At 39.9% G+C, this 26456-nt stretch overlaps 1 long non-coding RNA gene across 1 annotated transcript; it reads right to left on the bottom strand.

The window, feature by feature from the left end:
- Window positions 1-1811: 1811 nt before the first annotated feature.
- On the bottom strand, window positions 1812-21562 carry LOC119143335. The gene is made up of 3 exons (XR_005102674.1): window positions 21413-21562; window positions 7943-8048; window positions 1812-3604 (listed from the first exon to the last, which is right to left on the bottom strand). It is a non-coding gene; the product is annotated as an uncharacterized LOC119143335 (long non-coding RNA).
- Window positions 21563-26456: the final 4894 nt, after the last annotated feature.

Genomic DNA, 26456 nt, shown 5'->3' with positions numbered 1-26456 from the left:
ACAAACTTTAAGAATTCTAAGACTCAGATTTTCTCCTCTTTATAGGTGAGGAGGCATGCTATCTTACTTAAAATTCTGATAGCAGCAAAATTAGCTTTTATCAGTACTTCAGTTTATCCAATATTTCCTGGCTTCGATTTTATCCATAAGTCGCTTTGAAGCCAGTCAGTACAGGCACTGATGTTTGGTGATTGCTAAACATGGATCATTTCAGCTCTGATTCATCATAACTAATTCAGCTGAGGTATCTAATTTGGGAACCTGGTTGCCTGAGGGTCTCTTTATAATTTATGAACTTAATAATTGCTGAGAGGTGAGATGAATCGAAGCCTAATTACAAAGATGTGAAGCTTTTGCATTTAATATAGGTAGAAAGTGAAAAAAAAATAAAAAAAGTACCATTAACCCCACCCCCCTCAGTAAATTCAATGCTGAAGATTGGTATTAGTGAATGAGTTTTCACCATGCCAGCAAATCAGCGTTTTAAACAAATATCATCAGTTGCCACGCTCCTTCCACAGCCAGTAGCAGCCTGTTTCAATCACTCATGTCGCTCATGTCATGAGCACTGACAGCTCCCCTTCTCCTTCCAGCTTTCCTTTCTCTATTCTGCTTCTACATCTTCTGCAGCTGTTTTATGTTTCTGCCTAAACATGTAATGCTACATAATGAGGCAACCTATACCCAGATGCAGTGTGACTACTTTATATGCAGATGAGCCTAATGCAGACACACTTATTCCCAGGGGAAGTGGCAGTCTCAAATCTCAAAGTAGGCGCCGAAGTTCCCCAGACAGCTACTGGGAGAGGCTGGTTCACCTCCAAAGCACAGAGATGCTGCCCTAGCTATCTTTCTATAGACTGTACAGGGAATACCCTCAAGTGTGGGGGCTGAACCAACTGAAAAATATAGTATTGGCTCCAGAGGACCCAGGTGAAGCTGAGCACTCGTATGTGCAGAAGGGAGGGAGCCTGACAGTGCCTGGGACAGAGGGAGACCTTGATTTTCAGCCCATACAACTATGTCTGTTGTAAACCTCAGGAAGTCTTGGAATAAGTTTTCCCTGTCCTGGTGATGCTGCCCTAAGCACTACCTGCAGCTCCCTCTTGCTGGGTATCTTTCTGTCCTGCCTTTGACTGTGCATGTTCTCCTGCCTCACCTTTGGCAGGCAAGGTGCAGCACACTCACAGATTACAGGCACGTAATAGCTCACACTCACTAATTTAAAAATCAGTTTTAGAAACTCACAATTCCCCAAATCTTTTAATGTGGAAAAGGTATTGGCAGGCAGCGAGCGAATTTGATTTCCATGAAGAAACATGTAAAGTACTTAATGATTCAGTTTAATATGGAGTGCTAATTTCATGTTTCAGTATGACTACTTGGCTTTTCATTTTTCCAGTGTTAGAAGTTACACAGGACCCTGGTTAATTTTTCCAAGCCGTAACAAGGTGTGTTATTGCATTCAGTGCAAAAGAAACCTACAGAAGACTAAGCAGTTAGTTAAGTAAAACCGTCCTTAGCTTTAATTAAAAACAGGCAAATTACAAAGTAAAAGAGAAATATGGAATTTTGTTTGATTAAAGGCTCTGCGATGTGCTAGCCAGGCAGAAATTTTGCATGTTCAGACTCAGATTTTTTTGCTTTTGCTCTCACTGCGATTGATACAGTCCCACTGCAAAGAGTTTCTGTTCCTCACTGGGAAGACATCACATGTATAACACCAAGGAACATTTTATCATTCTTAAATTAGAGGATTTTAATAGTTTAAAAAATGAGACAATTTTATTAATTTATATAAATACATTGAATTTTAGCAGCAACAAAATGTTTTGCTCAGGTTTCCTGCAAAGGTAAAAACTAGTCTGAAGGGGGGATGGATTCAACAAGAAAAAAACTGTGCAGGTGGAGATACAGGCATACTACATTGTTTCTGCTTTGTGATCAGATTGCAAGTCCCAGGGTTTAGTGGAGTTTAAAAAGCACCCTGGTGCTCATGATGTGGTCACAAGGCAGATATAATACAGGGTGTCTGTTTCTTTTTCTGTTGGTTGAAACAAGGGATTGTGACAATTGCCACAACGTGCCATGTGACTACGCATACAATAATTACATTAAGTGTAAAGAATGCCTCATGGACAATAACGCAACTGTCCCAATGAGGCTTCATACATTCACACAAATCCTGTGTTGAGGACTGAGAGTCTTGCATATTCAAAAGGCTTTTGCTGCCTTATTTTCATACTTCTTTTACTGACAACACAGCGAGCACATCACATTCCAGGAAGGTGGTATTAATTAAGACCTTAATGTAATTGCCTTCAAAATCCCTGAATAACAATAAGGAAAGTGTTTTTATGCATGTGTTGTGTAATAGTTCTGCAGAAGGGAGTTTAAGCTCTGGGCTAATCTTTTTTTGACCTTCCTTTATTTATTTCTTACAAAATTAGCCAAATTTATGACCTAGTTTTGAATATGAATGTAAATATCAAATAAAGCAGATTATAACCTTTTCTTCGTTGTAATTTTGTCTTGATTTACAGCCCAGGTCTCCAGCCATTTCAGCAATAATAGGTTAATACATTGGCGTTTCTTATGCATAATCTGTGTAGCAGAAGTAGTAGAGGCCACTAGATAGAGATTTTACATTGAATTGCAATATATAGCTATATAGTCTAAGTTATACTTAGGATAAATGTGCATTCACAATAACCAATTTCATTTTCATTGGAAAACTGAAGTGAAAGACAGAATTTTGCTAAACTCATGGGAGTCATAAGAATAAGAAGCAGCTCTAAAGATTTATGTTGGCAAAGGACTGCAGTATTTTTTAGACAGTCATTTGAAACACTGTGAGGTTCAACTTTGGCAAGGTTATACTTTTTTTTAGAATATTACACCTTTAAAAGTGGTTTTGTGTAACAGAATAAACAAATGATGAATTTCTGTCTTCATAGAAAAAGATATATTCATTTATCAAATTAAACTTTTGCATAATTTACTTACATCCAGTTAACAGGCATTTGAACACAGATCTTTTTGGGAACAGTCTCAAGTGAATTGTTTATCATTGATCTTCACAAATTAACATATCGTTAGAAAACAAGATGTTTTATCATAGTTCGTAACACAATATATAAGTGTGAGAAAGATACGCAGATGTAAACTTTTAGGAGAAGAATCCAAGATAGATTTAGTTACATTGCTTTGAAACTTAAAGTCGATTTAGATTTTACAGAAGCTACACAAGAAAAAAGATTTTTAAAGCTACCAGTAGCAAAACAGGACACAAATAGTTACTTTTGATACTAGCTTATTAATGTATTTTATTTATAGGCAATGGATTCATTGAATGACCAAGAAATATACTAAATTGAACTCAGAAAATGTGTTTATTAAATAATTTACATTCTCAGTACAGTTACTGTCAGTTTTCCACACATGCTATAACCTTCCTCAAACTCTTTTTGATGGGAGCTGGTAAGGGTGGAAAGGTATTTTGGCTCCTGCTCCACCCAGTTCTTCAGCACTCACCCTGTGGAGCTTGGTCCAAAGGTTGCAGCTGCCAGCTCTGATGCCACCAGCTGCCTGCCCGTGAGCTTGGCTGAAACAGCTGAGTCAATGAATCATTAAACCCAGAAAGTTCTTAATTTTCTTCGCCACGAGCCAAACAACTATCAGCAAAAGCTTAATTTTCTGCTAGCAAACCCAAAAAATTATTTCCCTGTATATTATTAAAACCAGCTCTTAGCTTTTATACGAAACCAAGATTATATTTTTCAGGTGCTGGTTTACTTGATGAGAGTGATGGAAAATGCTTATAGGACTTCACATCTCCCTCCTGCATGCTGTAAGCCCTGTAAGCCCTGTCTTACATGAAATTTTCTGTTACGGTTGTCACAGTGATATCTACATGAAAAAATTTCCAAGTACCTAAATACAGTTTCAGTATTCTAAAAGGAGATGCTAGTGTCTGCTAGCTGTATCCCAGGATTTCCAGTTTAGATTGTGAGGACCCTGTAGGCATTCTGAGAAAAGAGGAACGATTCTAAACAGTTTTACAACTTGGGTAATGTGCTTTACTCTTAACAGAAACATAGTAAAGATAGTTGTAGTGTGGAAGACAGCTATGAGAAATTTGGGTCCAGATGTGGCAAGCATGGGGAGTTGACAAATGTGATTCCTTCATGAAGATGTTTGAAAATCTTAAGGAAAAGAACTTGGAGGAAAAACAAAAAGATAGAAAGGAAAGCTACTTGGATATTGAACAATACCAATACAAAAATGTGAGAAAGCAATACTTACAGAAAAAAGCCAAATACTTTAGCCCAGTAAATAACTGCGGTGAAATTTTCTATGATCTATATGATCTAGAATTCTGGAAAGAAATAGTAGTTTACTGCATCACCAATCCTTGTAAAGAGACAACGAAAAAATGGCTGAGGTGAACAAATCATGAAGGTGCTTTTCCTCTGGAAATCCAAAATAATTAGACCTATGTATTATCTCCAGAAATTGAAATGTAACCTGTGTGATAAGGAGTTGCAAGCTTCAGCAGTCATACCAATTTTTTTGTACAGAATGTCATTTGTAGACATAGCTTTACTGCCTTGTCCCTTTTTTTTTTAGATCAATGCCATAAACACACACGCTGCCAGTGATGAATGGTGCTTTCACAGACAGGGAGAAAACGGGCACTCACAGCCATTTCAATTTGTGTAGATCTCCGAGTACCCCAGGTTTCAGACTGGGGAGACATTTATGGCTGAGATACCTATTGACATAATCATGTAACATGGAACTGAAATAATACGACCTAAAAACTGATAGACTACTTTTAAAGAGAGGGAACAGAAAACTTTCAGTTGATGACAAAAACCAGAAAAATAAAGAACTATGACAAGCAATATTTGACTTTAAAATGCTGAGGGAAAGTATTTTAAGGTTTCTGTCTCATGAAAGGCTGACCGTTATTGCAAGGGTAGCAGCATTTGACTTAATCTTTTTAAATATTTTATAGTTGGAATGATGCTGTGTAAGGCATTAAAATGTGCTTTTATGAATAGTTTTGCAGTGCCCTGGGATGGATGTGTTTTACTATGATGCAATGGACAAATTTGCATGGGTTTTATACATATGCTTTTTAGACCAAGACAGACATGGTAAAAATGCTTTGCATTTATATACACTACTCAATCAAAATGTCAATACCTGTAGCTTGTTATTCAAAACTTGATAAGAAACTGGAATGATTAGCCTGACTTTCAAAGGCACTGGGCTTTTATCAGCTGTTTGAAGTGGTAGGGGTGCTTGGGTGCCTAATAATGCTGTAAACACTGACATTTGAAACATTTGGCCAATATGCTTTGTGAACATCAACTAATGAGGCAGTGTCAGGCACACATAGCAAATTAAAATTATAATGGGTGGATAATGATACAAAAAGTTCAGGGATTTGTCTTTGCCCTAGTGCGCAATTAGCATCGCAGCAGGAGTTAATATTCATGAAGTACTCACATCTCTCTGGAGCTACTGGAATATGCAGAATGGTGGTTGGATGACACTTTAAAGGGCTGACATTTAGGTGCCATTTCCTGTACTGTGGAAGGCTGGTTGCTCTGTGATACTCAAGAAGCAATCAGTTATTTAAAAAGGCAGAATAGGGCAATAATGTACTCACAATTTCTGAAGTTTGCACAGGCCAAAGAATGCTTTCCTTGGTGTTGTCTGAATGCAATTGTGTTATAGAAATCAAATACAGGTAAGGTAAGAAAGCCAGGATAATCATGATTCATTAACTTCTTTGAAATGTAAACGTTTTATAATCCTATATTCATTCCCTTCTGCCATTTTAAGCACACTGCCAAATTAATGACTGGTGTAACACCACTGAAGTTAGATTCAATATTTTCCACTGGAACAGAACATTCTAATGACTTCTTATTAGACAGACTTATATTCTGCTTACTTATTTTTCTATGGCAAGGAGCAAGACTAGATCTCTGTGTACTGCATACAAAACCGCCTGCATTTGTGCACATCTGGCTACACCGGAGGACCAACGTTATCAAAACATGAATTTCAAAGGTAAATGCCATGCCATAGTGTTAAAAAAGCGATCACACAGGTGACTGTATATCGATTTTGTTCATTCTATATATTCCAGGACTCGTGTAATAATTTAATAAACTAAGATACTCACATTTTCTTCACCTTTGTACACTTCCTGAAAACTTCATCTGGAAGAGAATGGATCTGGTTGTGTCTGAGTGACCAAAAAGTAATTGGTAATGGATGTTTAAATTAGGTCTTAACTGGTCAGTATTGCAACTGTCAAACCCCAGACCTTACCTCTGGTTGCAGCTGACATAGGGTCAGACCCTAGGAAGGACTTTGGGCACATTCCATTACGTAGCACCAGGTGCAGTACGTTGGGTGCGTTACCTTGCCTGTGAAGTGTGGGTAACCTCAGCTTCTTTATCAGCTGTCCTTATAGTTTAAATCCTGAGCTTAAGCCTGAGTGGCCTCCTGGGATTAGCTGGGTGAAGACAGGCCTCCCTTGGTCTGTTTCGAAGGTAAGTGTACTTGACTGCTTGAACAAGTGAGCTGAAGAGCCAGTAAACTTAATTGCCGAGTTTTAAGGCTGGCCTCTTTTAAAGATTTTCCTTTGATGATCCGGAGGGGCCTTTGAGAATTTCTCATATTAACAAGTAATCAGCCATATATAAATTTTGGCAACCTATAGGACTGGAGCTAGCAAAATGGAACAGGGAGCTTTCAGTCATCATTAAGAACCAATAATCCTGACGTTCCTGCTTCGGTAACTTCAGCAATATTTGGCAGGTGCTCACCACCCTGGGGCTGGCTGCATACCCAGTGATCTTTAGTGAGTGGCCTGGGGCTGGCAGGCTTGAAACAATAGGAATGACAAACCCAAATAGCATCCAACTCACCTAATTGTAAATAAACATCTACAGTGCAAAATGCGCATTTCGGCTAACACCCCAAGCTTTCTTTAGAGGAGTGAACCTGTTCTTTGTGCAGTTCGTATGACCTGTATTAGATGACTGGTTGTCCTGGTTTTGGCTGGGATAGGCTTATTTCTCTTCTTGGTAGCTAGTGCAGTGCTGTGTTCTGGATTTGGTGTGAGAACAGTGTTGACCTCATGCTGGTGTTTTTGGTTGTTGCTGGGTAATTCTTATACTAAGTCAAGGACTTTTCAGTTTCTCAGCCCCTGCCAGTGAGAGGGCTGGAGGGGCACAAGAAACTGGGAGGGGACACAGCCAGGTCGGCTGACCTGAACCAGCCAAAGGGATATCCCATACCATGGAACATCATGCTGGGTATATAAACTGAGGGTGTGTGGGGGCATGGTGTGGCCAGGGCTGCCTGTCACTCAGAGACTGGCTAAGCATCGGTCAGCGGGGGGTGAGCAGTTGTGTTGTGCTTCACCAGTTTCCTTTTTTCCCTTCCCTTTGGGTTTCCTCTCTCCTTCTTCCCTCCTTTTCACTATAACTGTTATTACTACTGTTGTTCTTATGGCTTTATTTTATTTCAATTATTAAATTGTTCTTATCTCAACCCTTGAGTTTTACATTCCTTTCTGATTCTCCTCCCCATCCCTCTGGGTGAAGGGGAGTGAGGGAGCGGCTGCGTGGTGCTTGGTTACCTGCTGGGGTTAAACCACAACACTGGTTTGCAGTGTTGATACATGTATTTTGTCAGATGAATTCCATACTGAAGTGGGCCTTGCAGCCAGACGCTTACAGCATTCACTACATACTAGTAAATCGCCTAGTAAATATCTAGAGTGGGTCAACCTTTTCTGCAACCTCTGAGTGCAGAGGGTTTGTACTTGGTAGTATAGCGTTATGCAAAGTGTGTTATAGGCACCTCTTCGTAAAACAGCTTTACGCTGGAGAGCAAAGGGAACTCTACTTACAGGGGGCTTAGGTTGCTTGAAACAGGTGGACCAGACTTTAAATTAACAGCAGCACATTCTAGTTCCATTTCGATGGAGGTGCAACCTTCTGGGTATTAGTGGAGACCTGGGAAAAGGAACCCTTGAGTGAATGTCTTACATATGACCCACCAAGTATGTCTGATCAGGTGGAATGTCATTCTGAGACCTCTTTTTAGAAAGGGATTGGACATCTAGATGCAACACCCCCAAATTACCTTAGCAAGGTTTGCTTATCAGGAAGGCTATAAAACACTGATGTTGCACTTCCTAGGACTGCAGTGCTTCACATGTAATGAAAGCAGATGTAAGTAAAACATAAATCAACTGTAATATACCACTGTTCATAAGCCACAATAAGGATAACTGAAACACAACATGTACTTGATGCATGTATAAATTTATATATGCATACAAATGAGATAATCTGAGAAATTGCTGATGGAGCAGTTTCCACTGGAGAATGCAGATTTGTTTAACTCACTATACTTCACTGAGAAATTGGAGGCTTTGATTTTAGTGCAGACCAGAGGGAACACAGCATCGAAACTTGCTTCTTGCTTGCCAAGACACTGTCCTTGCTTTCTGGGATTTAAGGAAGGGCTTTTTGGGTACCCCAACTTGGCAGTCCATCTGAACAGCTGTCCCAGAGCCTTTGGGTTTATGACTCTTTATCAATAGGCAGGAAGAAATAATTCAGAAGGGAACAACGTAAAACATTTCAAGATTATTTTTTTTAATGTTACATAAAGAAGACTTGCTTTTTTGTTTTTGTTCCTGAGTGGGATGAAAACAGATACTGACTTTCCAAAAGTTCCCAGAAATGTAATTACCATTTTCCTGCAACTTTATAAAGCTGCAACCTGGCACTAACAAGCAAGTTTCCCATTGCATTACCCTGCTCTACTCTGGTATGCATGCAAAAAAGTGAAAACTGTGAAAGTAAAGGAGTTCCCTGAGTGCATCTAAAATTCCAGGTATCTCTATAATTATAGTAAATATATATATATATGCAGTGAAAAGCCTTAGAAGTGTAAAATAGTTTAAGGATATTAATAAGGACATTAAGATTAAGTTAGTCTGATAAATCCAATTAATTAGGCTTTCCATGAACCATATCAAAGATACTTGCCCATCCACTATTATCTCCTAAAAAAAGTGTTGATGTTTTTCAGCTGTATTTTAAATTGCCTATCAGCTTTTATTGAAAACCAGAACATTAATGCCAATTTGTCTGTGGGGTACATGTGTTTTCTTATACGGGATGGAACTAAAAGTAAATCTTCAAATGGATTGTTTTTATTGCCTTTTCTGCTGATTATGAGTAGCAATTATAAGCCCAAATCAAGAAATCTCATGTAAATTGAGTACCAGAAGTGTACCAGACTATAAGTATGGCAGAGAGGTTGAGAAATAGAGAGAGAAATCAAATGTTGATGCAAAAGATTTTTAGAAAATGTGTTTATAAAAAGAAGTGGATGCTAAAGTAGAATGATTGGTGTAGTGGAGAAACTGATACTGCAGTACACGTTATAGCATGGAGAATCACAAATTATTTACAGTGGAAATATACACAGGATAAAGGAAATGTTCTAGGACAAGACTGAAAATCAGAAAGTGACCCAGTAAAAACCAGAAAGTTTACACCTGTTTCAGTAAATGGATATGCTTGGTGATCTCAGATTTCAGGCAAAACCATGGAAAATGATGAGAACAGATCATTAGTGGACCAGTACAGTAACAGTAAATGTACAGGCAATTGTACAAGTTATATGAGATATGAGAGAAAATCAGTTAAAATTTATAAAGTATAGTTGTTTTTTTTTTTTAAATAGATTGTCAGAAGGTAGGAATGTCTATTATATATGAGGAATATCAGTCTTTGGGGCAATCAGTACGCCAGAGTGCGGTTTGGAGCTGGTAACGGCAGTGGTACGTAGGTGAATGGTAAACAGGAAGGTGCAATGTGGAAAGTCGTAAACACAAATGGCCACATCCAGAGGTGGTAGCTGAGGGGTGATGGTAATGAAAAAGTAAAGAGGCACAGGAGGATGATTTGAAATACCTAGAAAGATGAAAAGAAAGAGATGTAAGAACTTCACTAGGAGACAGGTGGGGAGGGAGGATAGGAAGCAGGACATGACAGTGAGTTTATACATTAATTTCTGACCCAACATGCTTCACAGTCACAGAAGAAGTCAAATGTGATATTGAGGGAATCATGCTCCAAAACATGGATCTTTTATTAGCCAAAAAAGGAGACTAGTATCACTGGTCTGACTTCCTCATTGCTCTTTTGGATTGAGAGTGGGCATGGAGGTCAGTAATACAGAGAGGAATCGTAGTGTGATCACCACCAAGTGCGTACATGCTTATGCACATATACCGAGACATGTATATATCTAAGACTTAGAACACTTGAAATCATCATAGATTAAGAATTCTTCACTTTTACTGGTAGAAAGCCTTATTGAACATAAGTACCCCTACTTACGTGCAGGAGTTTGTGCACCCACTTTGAAGGATTCCCCACACAGATATGCAGTGATTGCCCACTGCCCATAGCAGAGGATAGTCTAATAGGGATTCCACAGGAATGTCACCACTGGAGTCCACCTGGGGCCTGTTTTTAGACACCCTGTCAATTTTCTTTGCTGACTGGCATGGTATAATTCCCTCATTCGTTGAACAAAAGAAAATAGTCAATTAAATTGAAAGACCCAGATTTGTCAGGCTTGTGGGACATCTGCCAGCTATTAGCAATTCAATGTGTATTAACTGGAGGAGCACATCCCACAACCAGGTTTTGTTTCTGTATACTTACAGATGTTGCAGTACTCACCACAATTCTCTTCATCTGCACCATTCTCAGAGTAATTTATGCCACCATAATCAAATGCCCACGAGAGGCATGTTGTATGATTTCTGCATGGCAAATAACTCTTTTGGCAGACACCACCAACTGAAATGCCTTCCATCAGCCAAGATTCTGAGAAAATATGGGAAGGTGTTTCCTCTACAGCACAGTCAGTTTCAAATTAAAAAGGCCTGATAAAACTGCAACCATAGCATGCAACAGATTTTCATTTTTTGTTTTGAGGTGTATTGTGTTTAATTTTAATTCTGCCTCTTGCATTACAGTGTCAGCTACAAACGGTTTTCCACCACTGAAATTTAGAAGAGAAAGTTTAAAGTTTCTGCTTGTTTCTCTTCTGTCTTTCCCATCATCTGCACAACACATTGCTGGACAGAAAGAAACTTATCAATGTACTTTCCTGGTAGACTGATTCCTCTGAGGTATAAGCATTAAGTAGCAGAACGCTGCAGCATGACCAGAGGTGGACAGGGAGGTAGTACTTGGATATTGCTGGCTGGGGGAAGTGAAAATCTCATGTGAAGAGAGAACTTCCAGCTGAAGCACGTGGAAAGCTACTTCCCATGCTGAAGGCAGCTGGGCAACAGGGAAGTGTCCACTTACATGTCAGAGAGGTACAGCTACTAAGAGCACTTATTGCACGCAATTACAGGAAAGTCTTTGAGCAATTGGCAATCCTGGTGTGAAGCTGCACAGTTGGTCTCAGATTTATGGCTTTTCTTTTGGGATTTTTTTTTTTTTGCAATAATGCAATGACATTTATAGTCTTGTAGATCACTTATTTAAACAAAATGTTTAAAGAAGAGAATAGTTTTTATTTCCTCTATTGGTGCACATCGCAAATGACTGGTTTTCTGCAAAACATTTGCAGGAAATATGCTCTATTGTTTCATTATAGGTATGGAACATATGCCCCTTTGCAAAAACACTTTTTCCCTTTCACAAAGTTTACAGGAGTTTTACAGCCAAGAAAAACTACTGAAAGAATGCTAAAACTGCAAAAAAAGCAATCCAAAACCCCCAGGAAAGTTCTTTGTATCATACAGAGCTAATTCTGTTTTCACTCATTAGCAACATCTCTGAAAAGTGAAGTTCGAATTTGGCAAAACAAATTTGATTATAATCTTAGTTGAACAGGTAAAAATGTCTATGGACCCACCTTGCAGAGGCAGACATGCTGACTGTAGAGACATGAGACTCCTATGGGACTGTATACCAGATTAAAATGAAGCATATGGGATAAAATTACAGGGAGGAATGACAGAAACAAAGTGAAGTAATCCAATTCCTATGAGGTTAATGGACAATTAGGGGCTATATAGTATCAGCCAGGAAGGAAAGAGCAGAAATTCAGCTAAAAGGTAATCTTTAAAAACTGAGTATGTTTTAGTTTTATTTAACATTTTCCTAATAATACTGCTTTTTTTTATGATGCAAAGAATTGAGGCTGAGACATGATGAGAGGAGATGAAATACATGGTGGATTCCAAACTCAGACTTGAGTTCCAAATTCCATTAATTTTGGAAATCTCATCAAGATATGCCTTGCCTTTTAAGTGAGATACCTCTAACATTCTCTTGCTACAAAACTGAAAAGATGGACAAAGGGGTTTAGACTAGCTTTTCTGAAGGCTTTGGTTAGGATCCACTATCTAGATAAAAATAAATAGCTTAGAGTGGTTAAACTATAGATCTTTGTATATCAGTATTTTGAATAATGTTACAATTAGACTCCGATAGTTTGCTGTTTTCATCAAAATCCTTATGGTAATGTCAGTATTTTTAGTTGTAACTCAATTTTTCATGTATCAGATATTGCACAAAAGTTGGACTGGAAAAAGTTTTCCTTCTGTATTCATTCAGGGACAAAAAAACCATTTTTTCCTAGTATATGTTTATGTTTAGTACAGCTTGACAGTCCCTTTTAAAGAATGGAGTCTGTCCATGACCTCTCAAGAGAAGCAGAGTTACAACAGAACACATGTGTGGTAGCAAAGCTGGAAATGCATCCTGAGTCTCTTCACTCTCAGCATTCAGTTAACTGCCCTGGCAGACAAGAAACCAGCTATCATCCAAACAGAAAGGGCTTGTTTATTTATTTTTCTCTTTGAGTCTTTAAATTAATTCTAACTTGTCTTAATTTGCTATTTTATCAAGCATAAGACATTTACTCCTCTGATGGCTGTGGTTGTTCCTGACACACTTTCCAGTTACGCTGACACACAGACAATGATGTCATCTGCTGGGTATCCACATCTGTTCTCATCAATGTCTGCAGTATTATGTGGAGCAAGTCCATAAGACTGATGATTTACTACCTCTTGGACAGCACTTTGTCTGATGAATAGATACAGGTAAAAGTGGAAGCTTCTTTTTCAAAACAATAATGCCATAAAAGCAGTTCTTTATCCACCATGTGATAAAATTCAGTCTTCAGATTTCTGCCTATGATAGAGTTTCTCCTTCTCTACTGGCTACTAAATTTTCTTTATTTCTCACCATAAATTTCTGAGTGGCAAAAACCAACCAAACCATACCAGGTATTACTGAGGATCAGCTAGATTCATGCAACACACACAGAGTTCTCAAACATGGCACTGTTATTCAATGTTCTTTAATGAAATAAGTCTATAAATTAATTGCAAATTTGGTAGTGCAAGCAAGGAATATTGCCTCTTTCAGTGACTGCAGTTGTAAGAACAATTTTGTTTAAGGCAGAAAAACTAAAACGTTCCCTGCAAATGTCCAAGTTGTGCAAAAGCTCTCAGGATACGTTTCCAGCCATCTGGTAGTTGCTTCCACCATTGTAACTACATGGTGCTTGCCCTGGTAGGTTTGTGGCAGTATGATATAATCCATCCACCAGGCATCCCCATATTTATATTTCAGCCATCATCCTCTGTACCAGAAAGGCTTTAACTGCTTGGCTTACTTGTTTGCAGTGCATGTTTCACATTCATAGATAACCTGTGCAATAAGCTCAATCGTGACCGCATCTGTATGTTTTATCTCTTCCTTGGTCATCTGAGGTCTCATGGACCCATTGAGCTTTAAATAATTCACCCAGTTGTTGCCAGTCCAGATCCACCTTAGCCACTTCAATCTTAGCAGCCTGATCCACCTGCTGGTTGTTTTCATGTTCTTCAGTGGCCCGACTCAGCTATGTAAGCAGCTGTGTGACATACTTTTCCAACCAGATTCTCAATCCAAGCAGGAATATCTTGCTATAATCCAGCAGCCTAGATGGGTTTACCACTGTGTGGCTGCTTGGTCTGCTTCCAGTACTGCAGCCAGCCCCACAGAGCATTTGCCACCATCCATGAGTCAGAATTAAATACTGGCCATTTTTCTCATTCAGCAGTATCTAAAGCTAGCTGGATAGCTTTCACCTCTGCAAACTGACTCGATTCACCTTCTCCTTCAGCTGTTTCTGTGACTTGTGTGGATCACCACACAGCAGCTTTTCACCTTTGATGTTTTCCTACAATATGACATGACCCATCAGTGAACAGGGCATATTGCTTTTCGTTTTGTCGTAGTTCATTATATGGTGGGACCTCTTCAGCACACGTCACCTCCTCCTCTGGTGATATTCCACAATTTTTGCCTTCTGGCCAGTCCATGATCACTTCCAGAATTCCTGGGCAACTGGGATTTCCTATTTGAGCTCATTGTGTAATCAGTGCTACCCACTTACTCCATGTAGCATCAGTTGCGTGATGTGTAGAAGGGACCCTCCCTTTAAACATCCTGCCCAGTGCTGGTCACCGAGGTGCCAGGAGGAGCTGCGCTGCAGTACCAATCACTTCTGAAGTGGCTCGAACCCCTTCATAAGCTGCCAATATCTCTTCTTCACTTGGAGCATAGTGGGCCTCTGCATCTATGACTTCAAAAGCCCGAGGGTCGACCTCGAGTTTCCCCCGGTGCTTTCTGCCTGAGGCTGCAGGTAGGGCCATTCTCCCCAGCTGTGGTGTAGAGCATATTGCATATTCTATCATCTTGTCCCTCCAGGGCTGGCCCAAGGGCTACTGCATGAATTATTTCCTGTTTAATTTGTTCAAAGGCTTGTTGTTGTTCAAGGTCCCATTTGAAATCATTCCTCTTCTGGGTCACTTGATGGAGAAGGCTTACAATCAGATTGTAATTTGGAATGCACATTCCCTGAAAGCCCACAACAGCTAAGAAACATTGTGTTTCCTTTTTGCTAATTGGTGGACGTAGCTGTTATTTTGTTGATCACATCCGTTGGGATCTGATGACGTCTATCTTGCCATTTTATTCCTAATAACCAGATCCCTGTGCAGGTCCCTGGACATTAGTTTTATGGCAAAACTGGCTTTCAGAAGGATTTGGCCTATTTTCTTCCTCTTCTTGATGCTGTGTTGACCCATACGATGATGTCATCAATGTATTGCAGATACTAAGCTGTCCTGGTTTTGGCGGGGATAGAGTTAGTTTTCTTCCCAGTAGCTGGTACAGCGCTGTGTTTTGGATTTAGGATGGGAAGAATGTTGGTAACACACTGATGCTTTAGTTGTTGCTGGGCAGTGGTCAAGGACTCTTCAGCTTCTCATACTGCCCTTGCCAGTGAGTGGGCTGGGGGGCACAAGAAGTTGGGAGGGGACACAGCCAGGACAGCTGTGGTGGTGGGAGCAATTGCCTTGTGCACCGCTTCTTTTGTATATTCTAACTGCTTAATTGTTGTTGTTGATGTTGCTATTGTTATTATTATTATTATTATTATTATTATTATCCCTTCCTTTTCTGTTCTGTCTTTATCTTAATCCATGAATTTTGCTTCTTTTTTTTTCCCCCAGTTCTCTCTCCCATTCCTCTGGCAGGAGCACAGGGAGTGAGCCAGCGGCTTTGCGGTGTTTAGCTGCCTGCTGGGTTAAACCATGGCAGTCCTTTTTGGTGCCCAGAGTGGGGCATGAAGGATTGCAACAATGACTGATTTGACCAGAGCATGTTAAAAGAAATAAGTCATAAGCATTCATTACATTAGTTTAATAGTCGCTGGTCATAATGTTGCTTTATTTTCTCTCTGAGTTGCTGTACTTGCTCTCAGAGTTGTATAACACTTTACTTACTGTATATGTTCCCTGTTGAGCTGCTTAGCACCTCTGGAGGCTGGGCTAAGGTTATCATTTTGCTGTGCTGTGTAGCTCTGGTTTATGTTATAAAATTACTGGTCATGAGACTAATCTGGTATTTGTACTCAGCACTGCGTCATCTCCGTACTTCGGCAGCCATCTATTGGAAACTATTAATAATTACACCTTTTACCTTTTCTCAGAGAGCCCATCTATGGGGGAGATAGCTTCCTCCATCTTCCCCTTCTACTCCAGGCTAACTGCAATAGCTCCTGAGAATTTTGAATATCCTTGGGATGTTCAAACCAGAATTTTCCTGTTGCTTCGTTTCCTGAATGAGTTTCAGGTCTTGTTTAAAGTTAAAAAAACTATTTAAGAATACCACCCAGAGATCTGCCCTGAGGCTAGATGGTTATGAGTGGCAGGGGGTGTGGGTTAGCATGGGTAAGTGGCTAGGAAAGTGGGCACCTCCAGCGTTTTGGAATTTCACCACTGAACAGGTGCAGAATCCTGAAAAACTAGTAACATTTGGGAGAAGTATGCTGTCACCCTGGCAATTCAGAGAGATACAAATCACTGCAATGTGCTGGGCCCTGGCCCATACTACCAAGCCCGTGCAACACTGTTCAGTACCCTCAAGGGGAAGAGAAGGTCTCTGGATCTGACGGCGAAGTGACAGGCACTTGTGGCTACTCCAGCCCTGGTGACAGGCACTGTGGCTCCACAAACCCCAGCAACAGGCATGGCAGCTGAACTGAAAAACCAACCCATGCTGGCATCAGTCACCCCTACACACAAGAAGAAATAATGGAAGAGGAAGTCATCTTGTTCAGTAAGGGATGAAGGAGCTTCTTCTGAGAAGGAGTGGGAGGATGAAGCGGATAAGGCAGACTGCTCCAAAGAAGGGCTATCATGAGAACAGGAGGAGGAAGAGAAGTGGCCATGGATCAGGGAGAAAAAAAGAGGCAGAACTCATAAATGAGGTGGTAACCACCCGATCCCTATCCCTGAGTGAGCTGCAAGAAATGTAAAGAAAATTGATCTGTCATCCAGGTGAGCACATTGTCATCTGGCTACTCCAGTGCAGGGATAATGGGGCCAGTAGCCTGGAATTAGAGGGTAAGGAAGCCAAACAGCTGGTGTCCCTTTCTAGGGAGGGGGAACATTGACAAAGGGAGTGGAAAAGGGACACAAGTCCACAGCCTCTGGAGGCAATTCCTGTCAGGCATGAGGAACTTCAAGGAAGATGTTATACATCACCCAAGCAAGTGGACCACGATGGAGAGAGGTGTCCACTGCCAGAGGGAATTAGCTGGGCTGAAGACGATTTATGATGACTTGAACAATGAGAGGTTATCCAAAGATCCAGATGAGGTCAAGGGCACACAATCCATGTGGCAGAAGTTTATACAGAGCACATCATTTTCATACGCGAACTCATTGGCAGTAATGACCTGGCAAGATGGAGAGGAACAAATGGTGGACAAATTGGCTGGCCAGCTCCAGCAATACGACGAAAGCATCTCTTCCGCCTTACAGGCCTGTGTCTCAGCTGTGGAGAAACTGTCCAAAAAACTGGCCAGGGAGTTCCAGCAATTCAAAGAGCGTATGTGCTACTCCCCACCTCTGTGGACCGGTATCTCAGCTGTTAGGAGTAAGTGTTCGTCTCCTCAAGAGAGAGGATGTAGTGGGTATGCACCAGAGGCCACCCTGTGGTTTTACCTGTGTGACCACAGAGAAGACATAAGGAAATGGGATGGAAAATCTACCTCGATCCTAGAGGCACAGACACGTGAGTTGCAAGAAAACACAGTCACAAAGGGGATTCTTTCAGGAGATTTACTGCTCCAGTTTCCAGTGGGCAGTTCCCCAGGCAGAGCAGAAGGGCTAATCTTATTTTTGATCTTAGGTCCTGGTCTAACCCAGCAGACAACTGGCCACCACACAGCTGCTTGCTCATGCCCCCAGTTCCCAAGCAGTGCCCCCCGTCCAGCTTTCCCCCTAGTTTATATACTGACCCTGATGTCATATGGTATGGAATATGCCTTTGAGCAGTTTGGGTCAGCTGTCCTGTCTGTGTCCCCTCCCAACTTCTTGTGCCCCCCAGCCCACTCGCTGGCAAGGGCAGTACGAGAAGCCCAGCAACAGCTAAAGCATCAGTGTGTTACCAACATTCTTCCCATCCTAAATCCAAAACACAGCACTGTACCAGCTACTGGGAAGAAAATTAACTCTATCCCAGCTGAAATCAGGGCACACACTAAAACATACACAACTGTTTTTATTATTTTATTTATCTGTGCACAGATCTAAGTTTTCATAACCATTCTTTTCCATCAATATGTTTTTTCTAATTGGGAAAATAAAGAAGACTTGGTTTTATATCAGATATTTCATGGAAAGAAAACAACTTTCTAGATGCAAACTACAGGCTGAAGAGGTGTTTGATGAACTGCAAGAACTGTTCTTATAAAATTTTGATAGTAAAAAATGTTGTGGATTGTCCACATGAAACACCCATGTAATGGCCTGAATGGTGAGCAGGTTTAAAGCAACAATGCAAATTAGACACCGTCTGTTTGTGAAATCTATAAAATCTACAAAAAATGCACTAGTCATTAGGTTTTCACATTAATCTAAAGTGTGTTTGCTTTAGGATTCCTGCATTTACTAAGGTGATAGAATCTTCATCCACAGCGCTTCACAGGAAAACAATAACCTTGAACTCTCTTTTTGAAATGAATGGACCCTTTACCAGGTTATTCTTTTCCCTGGTTGAAAAGTGAGTCACGCTTTAATTTATGCTCAGTAGTTGTTTGACACTTCAATATGATTGATTGTCACATTTATAATAGCTGGGGGGGTTTATTGTCGGAACTGCACAACTCCAGCGATCACTAGCCTGCATTGCTACGGTTATTAAGGTCTGGACTGTAAATCCCTTCCTGACACTGAGAAGCAGTTACTCATTGAAGAAGTCCTATAGCTCCTGTGAACAGTAGTTCATCACAAAAAGAGAAGGCTTGAAATCCTGGATTTTATCCTTAAATTTGTCACACATGGGATCTCTAGGGAGTGATATAAAAAGTCTGAAACTGCTGTTAAAGATACCTATTCCCTCAGCTACAGCAGAATATCCTTCTGGGCTTATCTGTTCAGACTGAAACGACTTACTCCAGTGTTGAAATTCCAGTCACTAACGTTTTAGACACAGCTTGGCTAACTAGCATCAATTACAAAGTTACGGCTGTGATGTGAATAAACTTCTTTCCACTCAGTAGCATGCCAGTTTTGTTTCTCCAACATGCCCAGGATGCTATATAATTACTTTCCACAGGTCTTGGCACGTGAGGATAATTGTGTGAGGTTTCCTTCTGGCTGGAAGACTGTGTCTCGGTGGCCTGTTGGAGAGATCTTTTTGGGGAATAAATGCAAAAAAAAAGGAGCTGTTTATCACTAGCCGTTAGAGGGCAGTGAAATACCATCCTTTTATACAGTGCCAGTTTAGTCACACTGAATGGTAAGGGCACATTTTGAAGGTTAACCAGCCACACAGATATTTATGTCTGTATTTATAATCAGGTGATGTTTCCTACTCTTTTGGGGTGGACTTACGTATCCATTGTAGGAATTGTAGAGTACATGCCTAGTGAAGCTTAAACAGCCTGCAATCAGTACCCATTTTACACCACACATGTCCCCAGAAACATTCCCCAGATGTGGGTTTCCCCAACGTAACTGTGTCCTATGACATTCCCGAGGCTGCTATACTGACCACATGCGTTTGTAGACACATTTAAGAGGACAGGGCAAGACGGCAGCTGATCTGTTATTCTCTTCAGATTTCTGTACTGCTTGAAACACGGTCATGTGAGGGCTGTTAGGGCTTGTCTGCCCAGGAGAAATCTCTGATACCTGTCTACTTCCCCACGATTTTTGCTTGTAACTGTGGTTATCCAAGGCTTTGAGCTGGAACCTCTTTAGGATGAAGGCTGCGCTGCCTTGGAAAGCCCAGTCATCTTGGGTTCCATCCCTTTCTGAAGTAGCCTGAACTAGTCTGGTTTGGCCAAAGGGGCCAAAGGGTTTGCTGTTAAACCAAGATAATTTATGGCAAAATTGGTTTAGGCCCTATTGTCTACTATTGATGGGGATTATATGCAAAGAACAATTTGAAACAATGGCAGGGTGGTGCTTTTTTTTCCCCCTAACAGTGTGAAATAAGTAAACATACATTTCACGCTGTGTAAATAGGAAACATAGTAAGGGATGCTTTGGTAATAAATTATTTAAAAAATTTGGTTCTTCAAATTTAACAATGAAAGCAATATATTAATCTGTGTAATGAAAAGGTGAGCCATTGTATGTTTTTTATTAACCACGTTGTCTTAAATCAAATGTTGGAAACATAATAAAATAAAGTTTATGTTAAAAACTTTACATGAGTAAAATTTCCTTTGGCAATAAAAAACCATAGTAACTTTAAAATAGTTATTTTTGAGTACTTAGTAAAATTCAGTGCATTGAAATACTGCATATTCAACTCCCTTTGAGCAGCATGTCTACAGAAGAAATAATATATTCTCTAGTACTTATTTTCTATCTGGCAATTTTGAAAATTTCTTCACAGCAATATACTTTCAGTTTCTTATTTTAATTACACTATAACTTGCCCTTTATGTCTTATTAGAAAAAAATGTTATTTTATTAAAGAACTTTTCACAAGCTGAGAAATTACCATTCATCAGCAAATTACAATGAGTTTATTCACTTTGCTGTAATGTTTCAAGAATTACTAAGAATAAGAAAATATTAATTATTAAAAAAGAAATCGTGCAGGCACTGAAAAGTCTTTTGGAAAATTTGTGTAAATGCAATACTGTAGCTTCTACTTGTGTACTGTTATATGCAATGTTTCTACGGGAAAGAACTTTTCTCATAGAAACAATCTTAGGCAATCATTTCTGAGATTCTGAGTGCTCTATCAAATGTATAATTCTAATTTTAATATGCTGATATGAAAAGGATTTTCTTGGCCAAACTACCACAAATTTTGTTGCAATAGAGAAATATTTATGAAAAATCTGTTGCTAAGTTAAATGCTCACTTTTTCAGCAAATATTTAGAAAATGTGTTAGAACTTATGTGAAGATTGCTGTTTACAACAATGTTTTATGATGTCAAGTACTTTTTCAAAAAGTGTCAGTTTATCCTTTAGGCATATATTCAATGAATTTTATTTCATAAAAATTTAGAGTAACCCGGTTGAACTGTTCTGTCATTTTATTAAAGCAAATTTCCTCATGTGCTGTAAACACCTTTTTTCCTTAAAAATATGTTTTTCAAAATCATGCAAATGAAAATTCCTTACTGATTCCTTACTTTAGATAAAATTCCTTGTTAATTCCTTAATGTATAATGAAAATTCCTTACTCTGTCCCCAAAAGCAATCAGGTTTATAAAGAAATAAGAAAGAAGCAGTCTTACCTTGGATTTCTAACAGAGGAACAGAATAGAGCAGAACTAGTATTGCTGACCGTCTGAAGTCGGTAAGATGAAGAGAAAGGCAATGGCATGTTTATGGCCACTGAGCCAGTACTTATGCTCTGGACACCATAGTAGCTACTCTTATATAGAAATCTCCAATTCGGCTACATGTGGCATTGAGCATGCTCTCAGCCTGCTGCTTCCCAGCTTTGAGGGAGAAACTTCATCGCCCATCAGGTTGCTGGCAATTATTTAACCATAGTAACAGTTTTGCCTGGCTTCTGCTTTACTACTGCTTTCGTCTGAGAAAAAGTGTAAGAGATTTTAATTTCACTAGATCAAAAAGTGATTTCTGACAAGGTAATTTCGGGTTACAGGTGAGATTCCTTTTCTAAACGTATTAAGTTATCTTTGTAAGGAACTTGAAAATCTCAACAGTTTGCTGTTATTATATTGCATCTGGGATTACAAAGATGTCAGTTTGTTTTTTTTAATTAAAATGCCATCTAAGTACAAACATCCAAGTAGTTAAACATGTAACCAAACACTGTGTAGAGTTGGCCCACTGAACTCATTTGCTTTGTTGTCGCCAAGAGTAATTTCTGAAATGACAGTTTCTCAAAGAAAGATCATTACCCCTTTGATGTAATTATTATTCTGGAAAGTCAATATTTTTCTGCCCCTTGATATAGCAGCCTTATGAGCATCCTTCACTTAATGAAAACTTTTTTTTTTTTCCCCCTGAAGATACCACAGACATGTAGAAGGTGGTTAGCTACACTACTGTCTACATTTAATATTATGCAGGACAGACATATTGCTCTAAGATTAATACATCATTTGGTTTAAGTTTTCAGCATGGAATACTAATATGTGTGACTGGTGGCACTGTGTTCTTCCACGGTACATTTTAATTTAAATAGGGGAAACAAATGCAAGAATACCACAATGCATTTGTATAAAATCTCACAAGAAATTATTGATAACTTTCATCTAGAATGCTTCAGGATACGTGGGCTAACGGGAGGAATAGGAATGCAACTGTCCCCAGAAACAGGGACTACGAAATGCAATGTGTATGGGTGGTCCACTCCATAGATACAAAAGATACAGAAAAGGCCTGTCATGAACTACTTACCCAGTGTTAAAAGACCAAACTGCTGCTCACAACTATGAAAGGCAATGAACAATTAAAATGAGGAGAAATACTCATATGAGAAATCATTTGACTTCAGTGATCAGTAATGTCTGAGATAAATTTACCATCCCAGCCACTGGTGCTCTTTATATTGAATACGGGAGGCAAATGAAGGTGGGAGAGGGATGTGGCATACTTACACCTGTATTTCTTAGAGCTGTGAAGCACTGTAGATTTTTCTGTACTTTCTGAAACAGCAGATGCAAGTGTGCAAATCTGCCAACATTGCAATATGGAAAGTGATTGAAGTTGAAGTTGGTGGAAAGGTGTAAAAGCTCTTGGCCACCACAGTAAAAATACACATTGGCACTTGCTTGGCACTATTTGTTTCTGTTTTCTACATACTGTCCACCGAGGGTCTTGAAGAGTTCCTAGCCCAAGAGGAAGGATGAGTGGCAATTTGGTCCAGCACATGCAAACGAAATGTACAACTGAGAACAGTAGTCATGCAGAATTATGTGGGGGTCACATGAAAAAATGAAATAACATTGGTAAATATCCTTGTTGTTTCTTAGCATCCCATTCCTAGCGTGTACATAGCATGTTGTCTGCTCAGAGGTCTGAGATGCAAGCAGCTGCACTGCAGGTCTCTAGCTGCAAAGGAGCAGAGCCACCTTGCTTCTCACTCTTCTTTGGGGCTGTGCTACAGATCACACATGGGGCCTTCTGAGGCCGTCACAGCAGTAACAGAGAGAATGCCTTGCCTGTGGTACAGGTGAGACTGATGAAATCACTAGGAGACTTTTGTGCCCCTGCTTACCTGTCATGACATCAGTGATGAAAATGTCAACTACCTATTACCAGAAGGTCACTGTTGATTTTGCTGTCCTGATGTAGGAGTCTGGCTCCTGCATCCTGAGCATAAATGATTTGAGCCATGTACTTAGTGGCATTTTCAAGCACTGCATAATACTAGGTAGGTAATACATTCAGGCTAAATGCTGGTTTCTGCACAGGTGAAATAAGTAGGCTGTGTACAGCAGACTTCTGTAGAGATCTCAGACTTTTTAGGTCTTTTTTTGTCTGGCCAGATTCTTGTGACTACCAACATTTCTCTTGATTACATGTATTCTCCATTTTCCCTTTCCAAAGCCACACATAGGCAGGCCCAAGGAAGAAAAGGTACTGAGGTCTGAAAAGACCTCTACCTCGGCATTGTGAGAGCTGGTATTCAGGGAGGGATGCAAAATAGCAACATAGGACTGTGTCCAGAAACACAGAGACATGACTTTTTACTTCGGTAGTTCTTAAACTAAATCCTGGGTGTGAGGGAAAAGTGCGGGCTGAAGGCAGCCCACAGAAGAAGTGCAGAGGAAGCCTTTCCCCACTTGGTGGGCCATCTAGATTGCAGAGGGCTGCTTGAAGGTTCAGCAGGTAGGACCTCAGCCCTGTCTACTGCTAGCGTAGAGGAGAGAGTAAGATGGTTGAAGTGATGCAATGTCCTGAATTGGAGAAGGCAGATGTAAAAAATGAACCAATTGGATGTGAAGAACAGGAATGCAGGAAAAAAAAAAAAAAAAAAAAAAAAAAAGAGCATCCATCACTTAGAGTGTCAACAAAGACAGTGGTTTTGCCAGTGGTCCCAGGCACAGCTCAGAGAGAGCTGAACTCATCCTGCAAGACAGGATGAGCAAAAGCAGGGTCCAGGGAGGACAGTGGCATAAAGGCAATCTGTTGCAGGAGTTGATTGATAAGTGCTAGGCTTTTGGCAGACAACAAGCTGTGATGTTCCCCTCAAGGTAAAAGTGTAAGACACTGCTCAGGAGGATAAGAGGAGATGTTCAGGAAGACCCTTGGTAAAATAGAAGGGGGGATGTCTGCTGTGGATGTTAGGCATTTCATATTGAATTCCTGAAGCAAACATGAGATTCCTTTTGAGGAAATTGACCTACAAGATGAGATTTTTAAAAAATGAAAGTGCACACTTATGACTTTAAGCCAGTTCCCTAACATGCTGGCATCCCCCTAGTGATGTTTGAATGTTGCTGGATTGGGGCCACTGCTGTTTCTCATCAGGTGGTGAAGAGCAGCTATGTGTTTCTGATGATACTCTGTTTGTTGGCTAATTAAAACTGGCATCAGGAAAGTGGCTGAACCGTTACAGGGAGAATTTGTTTCTATTCCTGTTTCAATCTTTTAAAAATAGAAAACAGATGTTTCCTTCATTGTCTACTGCCAAGCTGTAGGGAACACCAAACAAGAAAAGCATCTGTGATGCAGACAGCACTGTAGAGCCTATAACTATGGCAGAAACAGCGCTGTGGACAGGACATTGTCTTGTGCAGGGTTTCTAGGTTACCAGAACCAGCTGGTTTTGGTCTCCTTTATTTTTCTTTTAACTCTGTTTTATCAGTGTATTTTCTCACATATCATTTATCGTGTTCTTGTGATGTGTCTAGAGCTGGTTAGAGGTTTTAAAGAGAAAGTATCAAAGAGTTGATTTGCAACTGGTGACTTTTTTTCTCAAATCTCTATCAGCTACACGTTAATCCAGCTTAACTTTCTCCAACACTTTCATTATGGTAGCAGACTTGCAGGCAGTGCTTCATGGTTATTTTCCCAGGGAACTGTAACCTTTCGGAAGAAAACATGTTTCACCTGTAGTTAAAATCCTACCTGTCAACACTCACCTTATGGAGTTTTCTGAGTTAATGAGTGCACTATCATGTCACCACTCCTTGCGAAAGACACATTCCAGAGTGCTGTCATCAGGTACTTTCGTTGCTCAGATAGTACAAGACTGGCTTGAGGCATGCTATGACATTATGTTGTCTGCAATGTCATGGTTTACTGTTTTAATAACTTTCTGTATCCAGGGACAGTGAGTTGTTTTCATGCTTCACTAAAGCCTGAACAATGTCCCTTTAAAACTGTTTGCTTTATTCAGTTGTAGTTGTATTTAGCTAGTATAAATTGTTAGAAACCCAAAACATAGCGCTGCTTGAAGTAAATGGGAAAGTAGAATAAAACAGTGCTGAAAATGATACATGTATGAGTCATTTCTGAGAAAGAAAAATTTAATTCTCATTCATTGTTTTCAGGAGTTTCATGAGGGGAACATTTTTTTTGGTTTTTCTAAGATGTCAAGAATACACTTAGTTAACTGCTCAGTAGCAACAGAAGGCCAGATTCCCAAGTCATTATTTCCATGAAAGCAGATACAAATTTTAGAAAAAGCCTTTGTAGCATCAAGCAAGGGAACAAGCAAACCCTCTCTCTGACTGCCCTGAATGCTGAAGTGGCTAACTTCCCTGCCGAAGGATTTTGAAACCTCCATTAATGGAAATAAGAAAAAAACCCAAACTGGTTTTGCCTTCAGTTAAAAATGAAAGCAACAGGATATAAAAGTGAGCTTGTTGCATGTTAAAGATGCATATTAATTTTTGCTACATCCACAAAAGCTGTAAGAAACACAAGGCCATTGGGACTTCTATGATGTTGTCCTTTCTAACTGACAACAGGTGCTGTCAGAGAAAACTGAAGTCTCTATTGAAACTGTTGGTGTCTTATTTGGTGCATTTTATGCTAGCACAAATATGGCATTGCTTCACAGCCTGAGTCGTTCCAGGCTGAATTGCTGCTGTACCCCTTAACTAGAACTGCTATGCGCAACTGATGCTTTAACTACAACTCTTATGTGCAATTCCTGCAATTCCAAATATCAGCATCCGTGTTTGAAGTTGCATTTTAGTGTATACCTGTTCCAGGAATAATGCTGAGAAGTGGTGTTCCTCCCATCTTCTTCAGTGGCTTATTCTTTCCTCCATTTCAGCATGCAAGCAAGTACAGCAGCTGTCTGGAGGTTACACTGTACAATTGAATTGCTCCAGCACCACTGTGCTGTGC

This window comes from Falco rusticolus, chromosome 2 (genome assembly GCF_015220075.1).
Source record: "Falco rusticolus isolate bFalRus1 chromosome 2, bFalRus1.pri, whole genome shotgun sequence".
NCBI classification, from domain to species: domain Eukaryota; kingdom Metazoa; phylum Chordata; class Aves; order Falconiformes; family Falconidae; genus Falco; species Falco rusticolus.
This window is presented reverse-complemented; position numbering and strand designations above follow the sequence as displayed.